This window comes from Tupaia chinensis, unplaced genomic scaffold (assembly GCF_000334495.1).
Source record: "Tupaia chinensis unplaced genomic scaffold, TupChi_1.0 Scaffold148350_1, whole genome shotgun sequence".
Lineage (NCBI taxonomy): Eukaryota > Metazoa > Chordata > Mammalia > Scandentia > Tupaiidae > Tupaia > Tupaia belangeri.
The window spans coordinates 725,681-736,798 of record NW_006208201.1 but is presented as its reverse complement, the minus strand read 5'-3'; the positions used below and the strand labels follow the sequence as shown (position 1 = coordinate 736,798).

General features: G+C 45.9%; 1 pseudogene; it reads left to right on the top strand.

The window, feature by feature from the left end:
• Positions 1-3,897: 3,897 nt before the first annotated feature.
• LOC102469335 (40S ribosomal protein S14 pseudogene) lies at positions 3,898-4,381 on the top strand (annotated as a pseudogene).
• The last annotated feature ends 6,737 nt before the right edge of the window (positions 4,382-11,118 follow it).

Genomic DNA, 11,118 nt, shown 5'->3' with positions numbered 1-11,118 from the left:
GAAAGGTCTGGTCTTGTCTATATGACCAGAACCAAATGTTTCCATTTGAGGGAAGTGGTTCTTCCCAGAGCTGTTCCCAGTATCTGAGTCCAACAGTAGCACTTCCTCATCTGGAAGTCAGGTTTGAGTCTAGGCCTAGCACCTGAGGGGTCTTGTACACTATTGGTAAGGCATATGTTGTAGCTGGGATCATGGTTTGTCCCCCAAAGTTTCATGTTTGGGAATTTGGTCTTAGTGGTGGGACCAGCAGTTGGTGTAATGGCTATGTCACTGGACTCTCATGTAGTAGACCACAGTTCGAGTCCTGAACCCTGTGGCTTAAACTCACACCGGATGCGTGGGCATGTGTGCCCAAGATCCCAAGAGGAGAATGGAGGAGAAGGGATTGCAGCATGGCCATCCCCCCTGAGGGGTGATTTCTTGCTTTCTATCTCTCTGTCTTTCTGGCAAATGCATGCATCCTATAGCAAAAACCTCTCCAAAAAAAAAAAATTTGGTCTTAATAGGTGGTGATTTCTGGGGCAGAGCCTACCTTCTTTTTGTGTGTGTGTGTGTGTGTATTAAAAAAAAAAGAAGAAGAAGGTAGAGTCAGGTATTGGGAGTTGATTATATTGATTGTATTGTAAAGGTGTTCAGTGAAAACTTAATTCCTTCATGGTATTAAGTGAGGCCTTTGCGTTTGATAAAGTCATTAGGGCAGGGCTTCGATGATTTGCGTTATGGAGAGTATATACAAGAATGAGACTGGAAGAGAGAGAAAACCACACAGACACAGGCCACACATTGCTAAAAGTTCTGCCTTTTGCTACTTTGTGATGCCCTTAGACTTTCCAGCCACCAGAGCTGTGACTTATTAAACCATGTTTCTTTATAATTCACCTGGCCTCAGATATTTCTATTATCAACACACTAACGAACAGAGCATATATCCTAAATCATATACCTTAACCTTACTGGGCCTTAGTTTCTTTATCTGTAAAACGGGAATAAAAGCGCCTGCCCTAGATACCTCTCAGGATTGTTGTGAACAGTTAATTCAGAGAGGTACATTTCAATTCTATCTTGGGCTGGCCCCATAGACTAGGGAATAAGCGAGCCAGACCCCATATGACTGACCACATGGCTTGAATACCAGTCCTGGCAGCCTGAAAAACACACTAGACGTGTGTGAAGGCTTGCCCCAAATCCCAACAGGATGGAGAACGGAGGAAAAGGGATCATGGCATGACCATCCCCGATTGGGAGGGGCTTCTCCTTCTCCCTCTCTCTCTTTCTGTCTCTCTCTGATGAGTACATGCACCTTTTGGCAAAAAGAAAGAGAAAAAAAATGAAAGAAATGACATCATTTCATTCAGATTCTAGACTATTAGGATCTTCTGCACTTTACATAGGTATATTCCTTGGCTCCACCAACATAGGAGTTTAAAAATGCGATCAAAGAAACATTGGAGGGACCAGCAGTTAGCATAATAGCTATGTCGCTGAACTCCCATGTAGCCGACCGCGGTTCGAGTCCCAGACCCGGTGGCTTAAACTCACACCAGGCACGTGTGCGTGCATGCCCAAGATCCCGAGAGGAGAATGGAGGAGAAGGGATTGTGGCGTGGCCATCCCCCCTGGGGGGTGATTTCTCGCTTTCTGTCTCTCTGTCTCTCTCTGTCTGTCTGGCAAACACACGCGCCCTATAGCAAAAACCTCTCCAAAAAAAAAGAGAGAGAGAGAGAGACATTGGAAAGCCTGACCCTGCATTAGCAAGCTAGAACTGCACCACCTTCAAGTTCCCTAAACTGTCCTTTCCTGTGTCAGAGATTGCAGCACACGTAGGTGGGTGGGGAGGATTCTATGCCCCATAAATACGTAGGCAATATCCATACGTCTTGAATGTTTGTCCTTGGTGAGAGCTGCAGCTGTCTTTTAATGTGGCTAAATGAAGTAAGGGAAAATCAGAAAAATGCAAATGAGATTCTTATTTTAGGCAAATCAATCTCAGCAATGCTCATATCTGATCGAGCTTATCTTTAGGACTATCATTAGGATAATGGATTAATGTGAAAGTTTATTTTTACTCTGCCTGCTCTCATTCCTGAGGACCCTTCAAAACCTCATCTTGACTCTGCCAGACATCTCTAGGGGGGACTTCCTACAAGTCAGTTTCGGGACAGCATCCACAGCATTAGTGTTGGAGAGGACCGTGGAATCATAGGGTCCAGCACACCCCAAGGTCGCCCAGCACCACACTGCCCTGCCCCCTCGTTACATGACACAAGCCAACTGCAGCCCCCCTCAGACTCCAGGGGCTTCCTTAGGAAGCCTCAGAGAGGGCCAAGGAGAGCACACGGGAGTGTCTTTCAAGGAGGTCTCCAAAATGACATGTTACTGCAAAACCAGCACATACTCCCAGAGAGAGAGAAAGGAAAGAAGAAATGAAGAGAAGGAGGAAGGAAGGAAGAGAAGGCCTAAGAAGTTGAGTGATACAGGCAAGTGGCAGAGCCAAGGTTCAGACCCATGGCTCTAGGGCCCATGCTCTTATTCCTACCCTACAAGCTATTGTCACCTCACTTTTCTTTTTTCTTTTCTTTCTTTTTTCTTTCTTTCTTTCTTTCTTTCTTTCTTTTTTCTTTCTTTCTTCCTTTCTTTCTTTCTTTCTTTCTTTCTTTTTCTTTCTTTCTTTCCTTTTTTAATTTCCTGGAGGATATATGCACTTGCTGAAGAGAAACAGAGAGAATGAAAGAAAGCACCCCCAAAGAAGGATAGCCATGCCACAATCCCTTCTCCATTGTCCTCTTGGAATTTTGAGCACACATGCACACGTGCCCGCGTCTTTTTCAAGCTGCTAGGGCCAGGACTCACACCACACAATTGGCCACGTGGATTCCAGCCTGCTTAACCACCATGCCACTGGCTGGCCCACCAGTCCACTTTTTTGAACTGGCGAAGATGAAGCAGAGGTCTCAACAGAAGCTAGACTTGTAATGAACCCTTCTAGAATTTTGTATAAAGAGAAAAAGAGGACACTACACCAGGGACAATCCCGCGGTAAGAGAAGGCGTAGGAGCCCAGACATTCATTATGCATCATGGAGACAGAGACCACAGCAAACCAGAGCCATTTTTGGGTCCAGGGGCCTACTCCTAGGCAGAACCCCTAGCGTAACTGTCTTGAGCCCAAAGCTATCACTAAGTCTCTCTCCCCTGGGTGATGGGAAGCCAGCTTGAAAAACTTCCTAGGGCTGGGAACCAGCAGTTAGCGTAATGGCTATGTTGCTGGACTCCCACGTAGTTGACCGCGGTTCGTGTCCCGGACCCGGTGGCTTAAAAAACTCACGCCGGGCGTGTGTGCATGCGTGCCCAAGATCCCGAGAGGAGAATGGAGGAGAAGGGATTGCGGCGTGACCATCCCCCCTGGGGGGTGATTTCTCGCTTTCTGTCTCTATGTCTCTCTCTGTCTGTCTGGCGAGCGCACGCGCCCTACAGTGAAAATCTCTAAAAAAAAAAAAAAAACTTCCTAGGGCTCTGTGGAGATGAAAAACATAGAATACCCCCAAAGCCTTCCTTTTTCACACACTGGATCACTTGGTACCCAGGCCACTATAAGACTAGAAGGTTGGAGTCAGCCCTGGACAGAATGGTATTTGGATCTGAGTCCAACACCTTCTGCCTGTGGATGTACAGAAAAGCCTGATGTCTTAGAAACAGCATAAGAATTAAGACCAAAGACTTGGAAGTTCAGGCCTGTTCCAAGTTTCATCGCTTATGCTCACTAGGTCCATGACTATGGGGGATCATGTTCACCTGGAGTCTCAGTTTTCCCATTTGGAAAATGGGGCTAAAAATACCTCATAGGGTTTTGAGGATTAAATAAGAAGCTCCATATAGTACTTAGGTAGAGTAGCTTTCCGATGGCCGAGTCTGGAACCAACGCGCAGAAATGGCACCTCGCGAGGGGAAGGAAAAGAAAGAAGAGCAGGTCATCAGCCTTGGACCTCAGGTGGCTGAAGGAGAGAATGTGTGTGGTGTCTGCCACATCTTTGTGTGTTTCAATGATACCTTTGTCCATGTCACTGATCTTTCTGGCAAGGAAACCATCTGCCGTGTGACTGGTGGCACGAAAGTGAAAACCGACCGAGATGAATCCTCGCCCTACGCTGCCGTGCTGGCTGCCCAGGATGTGGCCCAGAGGTGTAAGGACTGGGCATCACTGCCCTACACATCAAGCTCCGGGCCACGGGGGAAATAGGACCAAGACCCCTGGCCCTGGGACCCAGTCAGCCCTCAGAGCCCTCGCCCGCTCGGGTATGAAGATTGTGTGGATTGAGGATGTTACCCCTATCCCCTCTGACAGCACCTGCAGGAAGGGGGATCGCCGTGGTCGCCGTCTGTGAACCGGACTCTGAAATTACTGTTTTCTGTTAATAAATTGCCTTCGTGTAAAAAAAAAAAAAAGAAGGTAGAGTCTAGCATACCATGAGTGGTTAATAAGGACTAACTAGTTATTTTATGTGGTGGTCTTAAATTCTTAAAAGTCATGCACTCAGCTGATTGTATGTATGAGGAGTTGGGCATGTACACACGTTTACATATAAAAATGCACTTATACATGTTCGTCCATACTTACTACTGCAAAACCAGCACATACGACCACATTCCCTGGTCTACCTCATCCTCAGTTCAGGAAGGTGTGTGAGATGGTGATTGGTTTCCTCCTCTCATTCATTCATTTATTTGTTTATTTATGTATTTTAGTTTTTGTTATGGGGCACCTGTGCTTGCCAGAGAGACAGAGAGCAAGTGAGAAACCACTCCTGGGGTGGGGGGATGACAAGCCCGCACTCCCTTCTCTCTCCTCCATTCTCCCCTTAGAAATTTGGGCACACATGCACACACCTGGTGTGATTTTTAAGCCAGAGTCTGGGTCTCCAACCGCAGGGTCGGCCTTGTGGGACCCAGCTGCCTTAACCTCCACATCCCCTGGCTGGCCCATTTTCCCCATTTTAAAGCTCAAGAACTGAAGGGATTTAGCAGGATCTAAGTAGCTCGCTCAAGGACCCAGTGCTAACCCATTGACCTTCTGACACTTTTCTTAGCCTTCCAGACGATTTGTGTCCTCCCCTCCTACCCTACCTCCTATTCTTAGTCAACTAAAGGACTCCGAATTCCCCATGAAATGTAGCCTATTTATAGGAAGGAGATGCCCAAGAACGATGAGAGGAAAAGAGAAAGGTGGAAGAGGGTGAAATGAGGCGGATACATCCTCTTTGTTTGCTGTGACCAAGCTCCCTCCCCAAGGCCATGAACCTGCACCCACTCATTCTGCTCCCCGGACTCCAGTCTTGCTCTGCCCATGCTTCCCTCCCCTGTCCTCCCAGGGGCTACTATGATACCCCAGACACCATCCCCCCAACAGCCAGGTCTCCGTGCTGGCTTGTGGGCTCTGGATCCCAAAGTGCCTGCTGCAGTCTCTGTTTACCTGCATGCTGCTCCACACCGCCTGCGTGTGCACAAGACTGCGAGGGGTCAGTGGCCCAGGAAGGAGCTCTGACCTTGGCTAGTTAGTGCAGCACCTCCTTCCTCAACACTCCCCTGCACCTGTGGCACGCGGTGTCATGTGTTCATCTAGGTGCCACGGCTGGTTTTGATTTTCCACCTGTGGGAGCGTGCAGGTGCTGACCTCAGACAATGGAGGCGAAGGTGAAAGTACAGGGGAAGAAGGGTCAGTGCGAAGGGAATATGGAACAGTACATGCAAAAGCACAGCATACAGCACACAGTAGGACTCCACAAAGGGAGGGCTATCCTCTCTGACCCCAGGGAGATCTCAGAGCCACCCCCGCCCCACCCTCGCCTGCTAAAGCTGCATTTCAATTCGTCTCATACACTTGGGCTTCACTCCATTACACATGGAAATTTGGCTTCATTGATATGAAGGGCCTAATTACTACATGAGACATAATTACAAGACAGGAAATGGATTTATAGACGCTGTCAGCGGGAGGGGTAGCGGCAGCGGCTGCTCGCTGGGCTCTGTGCTCTGAAAGGGCTAAGGCCGCCCTGACAGGCTCAGTTCTTGCCCTGGGAGCTCTTGCTCCAGAAATGTGCTCCTAGGGAGGTAGGCAGTACTACGGAAATCCAACCCAGTTTTCCCTCACAATCGGTGGTACGTTCCCACAGGATCTCTCAACACAGTAAAAATCATAGTTAAGAATGTATTAGTCTTAAAGGAAACATTGAAAGGGGAGGACGGCAATGGCAATCTTTTTTTTTCTTTTTGAGAGGTTATTGCTATAGGGCGTGTGTGCTCGCCAGACAGACAGAGAGAGACAGAGAGACAGAAAGCGAGAAATCACCCCCAGGGGGGATGACCATGCTGCAATCCCTTCTCCTCCATTCTCCTCTCAGGATCTTGGGCACGCACGCACACGTGCCCAGTGTGAATTTAAGCCACGGAGTCCAGGACTCAAACTGTGGTCGACTACGTGGGAGTCCAGCGACATAGCCATTATGCTAACTGCTGGTCCACCAATGTTATATTCTTGAGAAACTTAAGGATATCACTCTCTGAGATCCAGCATTTCAGTCCTGGTCACTTACTCTTAGGAAATAGTGTAAAATTCAGAAAAAGTTTAATGCACAAAGATCTTTGCAGAATTACTTAGTTATAATGGTATGGGGGACTGGAAACTAAATGATCAATAATGAGAGACTGGTTAAATAAATTATAGTACACCTATCTGTAAAATGGAGTATTATTCAACTACTGAAACTGATATCTATAAAGAGTTTATAACAATATAGATAAATGTTATGTTATATGGAATAAAAAATAGGAAGATTCTTAAACATTTCTACATTGTCCTTTCTACAAAAAATAAATATGCAAAAAAAAGACAATTGGGTTTCTGCTTTTCAATTACAATCCTTCTAGGGATGCCTCCCTGGTCACCTTGAATGGCATGGACGGTAGGGGGAGGTCAGGTCTCACACTCCTCTGTCATAGCTTCATAGACAGGTTTTCATTTTACTGTAAGTGGCAATTTCCCAGCCATTGTGGAAGAACTGAAAGAATCTGACTTTCATGGGCTAGCTCTGTGCTGCAGGGGTAATGCGCTCCTCAAGAAAAACCAGATCTCACATGGTGCTCATGGTTCAAATCCCCTGCCCAGTTAACCTGAAACACGCTGGGCACCTGTGTGAGTGCCCAGGATCCAATCCAATAAGCCAGAGGACTGGTGGAAGGATCGCAGTGTGGCCAGACCCTACGGAGAGTGTTCCTCTCTCTCTTTCTCCCTTTCTTTTACATGTACACACAGTCTATCATGAAGAACGAAAGAAGAATTTTACTTTCAAAATGAAACTTTATTTTCTCTCTCTCCAAGGTCTGGATAGGAGAGCCCTCATTATCATGTACAGGCAATATTTTCTTCACTGGGTAGAGGTGAGGATTAAAATGGAGAGTAAAATTCTTGGTCCAGTACCTCAGACATCACTCACTTCATGAGCAGTACAGGAGGTGAGAAGAACAAAAGCAAGGGCCAGGTGGTGGCACAGTAGTAACACAACCGGATCCACATGGGAGAGGTCGTAGGTTCATGTCCCAGGACTTCCCTGAGCAAGGTGTGACTGGGGCTGGCTAAGACCGGGAGTAGAATATGGCAAGGAGATCATGCTAGGAGTGCCTGTCTCTTTGTCTCTGTCTTTGTCTCTACCTGTCTCTCTCAGTCTCTCATGGAAGAAATACAAATTTAAGAATCAAGGTCTTAGCGATCCTGGTCTTCGCCAGAAATAAAGCTAAAATGTGGACTAGGAAGGATAGGGAAATTGGGGAACAGTTAGTGAAAGAGGAGCCTGTGAAGCTCACAGTATCTCTGTTCAATGCGAAGATCTCTGCTGGGTCTCTCCCACTGGGCTGGGCACTGTATTACAACACCTTCCCTTAAGGAACATAACACATTAATAACCCAATTATGTAATCCAAGCGTCAAGGTCTCAGCCAGTCTGTGGGTATAAAATGGGGTCCCATTAACTTTTATTGCCCACATGACAATGGCCAGGCTCTACCCCTGATCTCGACCTTCCTTACAAAAGGCATTCCCCAGTTATTTGGAGCAGTCGCCAAGGAATGTCTTATATGTTCTTAAAGCAATTCACCCACTTAAAAACACCGCCTGATAGCCATCCTGTTTTCCTCTCTCATTCCAGGTGCCTCGTCTTGAGCCACAGTCCTGGCAAAATCTGAGCGAAAGTCTTAGGTGCCCTCTCTGAGATCACCGGAGACCTGCTAAGGGTACTATCTCCTAGCTCTCAGTATCACCGCCCCCTCAAGGCCTAGAGCCCAGGCTCTGCATGGTTTTTTCTCTCCTGGGCCCTGAAGGAGCACTGCCTGAGCTCAGAGTTCGTAATGTCTATCACAGAAAGAGCTTCCATTCTCCTCTGTGCTCAAACACCTGCAAGCAACAGCCCACCCCAACCCACTGGGGGTGAATGTGACTGGCGGGCTAGTCAGCTAAGCACTGCAGGCTAGCTCTATCAGCCAGTGCAGTGTGACGACTGTGTACCTGGCTTTGGGGACAGGAACCTGGGGTGCTACTGTCAGTAGCTCTCCTGTTTGTTAACGATTAGACTTGGGTATACCATATCGTCCACTCTGAACTGGCTTCCTCACCTATAAAATAGAGAAAATAGTGGCACCTGCCCTAGAGGGCAATTGTAACAGTAATTGACATAAATCTTGAATAAGTGGTATAAAGCAACATTTTCCAAACTTGTCCCGTCATCAGAACCAGTGAGGGGCTTCTGTTAAACCTGTGGATCCAGGGTTTACTCCAGACCTAGCAAAACTCATCTCCAGGAAGGGGCTCAGAATCTGTATGTTTAATAAGTAGCCAAAGTGGTTCTTATGACCTCATGGTAAGTGCTTAATAAACGGTAGCTTTGCAGAGTCGTAATTTACATTATCAGTATCTACAGTCAGTTTCACAATGATGTCACCATTTCCTTCAAGAACAATGAGTGAGTACAATGTCATACATATGGATAATTAAAAGGGTATTCTGAGATTTTTTTTTCTTAAAGAAGCAGTCTTCCCTAAAGGTGACAGAACCTAAATTTAGATAGAGAAAATTATCTGTAGGGCTGCCCCATAGCCAACAATTGAAGAAGCCATATTCTACATGACCGACTGCATGGTTTGAATCCTGGCCCTGGCACCTTGGAAACACACAAAGTGTGTGTAATATACATGCCCCAAATCCCGAAATGATAGAGTCATGGAGGAGAAGGGATTGCAGTGTGACTATGCCCACTGGGGGTACTTCCCTTAACCCATTCCTGTCTCCTTCTGATGAGTGTATACACCCTCTGGTACTTAAAAATAAGAGAGAGAAGGGACGGCAAGTGGTGTGGTGGTTAACGGCGCTGGACTCCCTCATGGCCGACTGCAATTCGAGTCCCACACCTAACGGCTTGCTTTCTCACTTTCTCTCTCTCTCATCAAATTAAAATAAATAAATAAATAAAGTTAAATAAAATTATTCTTAAAAAAAAAAAGGCAAGAGAGAGAAAGTGATCTGTAACCTTTTTAAAAAATTATTTTATTCGACTTTATTTACTTATTTTGATTTGCCCAGAGAGGAACAGAGAGAGAGGAAGTAAGAAAGCAAGCCGCCAGGTCCAGGACTCTAACATGGTGAGCCGTGTGGGAGTCCAGTGCCTTTAACCACCACGACACCTGCGGGTCCCTGATCTGTAATCTTAAATGAACATTTTTCCTACCTACTAATGTTTCAAAAACTATAGGGACTGATCAGGGACAACCTCGTCATGTCATGTACTCTGTAGGGCCTTACATACAGTAATTCATCTTCAGAATTAGGTTCAATTCATATGTGAAATAATTTTATATGGAAATAGGTGTAATTTTCAAAATATAGCAGACTCAGAACATAACTCTTGCAAATCTTGGGCAGTGGTCATAAATGCTCTTATTACTCTATTCTTTCTTTTAAATCTCTGTACCCAACTGGGATCAATTGTGTCTACCCTTTATAATCGTGGATATTCTGTGTTTTATTTTTCTATAAAAATGTTCCTATCGTTTCCGAAGCATTACTTCTCTTCTAATATTATCCAGTTTTCTAACTCGTTAGACTGATACTTTCTTCTCAGTGTGAAATTGCTGACATCAATGAGGTGTGAATTCACCCTCCTGGGTTTTGCTTCTGTGTGAATTCTCTGGAGAACAATGAGTCACGACTTCTAGATGAGAACTTTTGCCCATTTTTGTTCATTGACCTCCTGGGACAAGCTGTCTGTGTTTCTTTCTGTTAAATGATCTTTGAGGTATCTGAAGGTTTGCCCCATGTTCAGTAGACTACAGGACTTTTTCAAACAAATTCTCTGATGTTCCAATCCCCTTTTGAGGTGCTCTCTGGTATCCCCATTTGGCTTTCTATTTATGCATTTTTTAAGTTTATTTTTTCATTTCATGAGTGAGAAACAGAGAAAGAAACAAAGAGAAAACATCAACAGTGTCTTTTCTTTTTCTTTTCTTTCTTTCTTTTTTTTTTTTTGAGAGGTTTTTGCTATAGGGCGCGTGCACTCTCCAGACAGAGAAAAATAGAGAGACAGAAAGCTAGAAATCACCCCCCAGGGGGGATGGCCACACCACAATCCCTTCTCCTCCATTCTCCTCTTGGGATCTTGGGCACGCACGCACACGGGCCCGGCGTGAGTTTTAAGCCACTGGGTCCGGGACGTGAACCACGGTTGACTACGTGGGAGTCCAGCGACATAGCCATTACGCTAACTGCTGGTCCCCCAACAGTGTCTTGAAACTATGATCCACCCCCAGCTTCAGCCAGCCCCAGATGATGGGCATGCGTGTGCCTGGCATACTCAGGCATATCTTTGGGCATGAACCCAGAACTTTCCCATGTGCATTAGTCTCACAAAGCATTGTGATTCACTGCTGCACCATTGTCCCTCCATTATGCATTACTTTTAAAAATATATATTTATTTTATTTTACTCAGTATTATTTTTAAATTTGACCAGAGAGAGACAGAAAGAGAGAAAGAAAGGGAAAATGAGAAAGCAGGCCAACAGGTCTGGGCCTCGAACTGTGG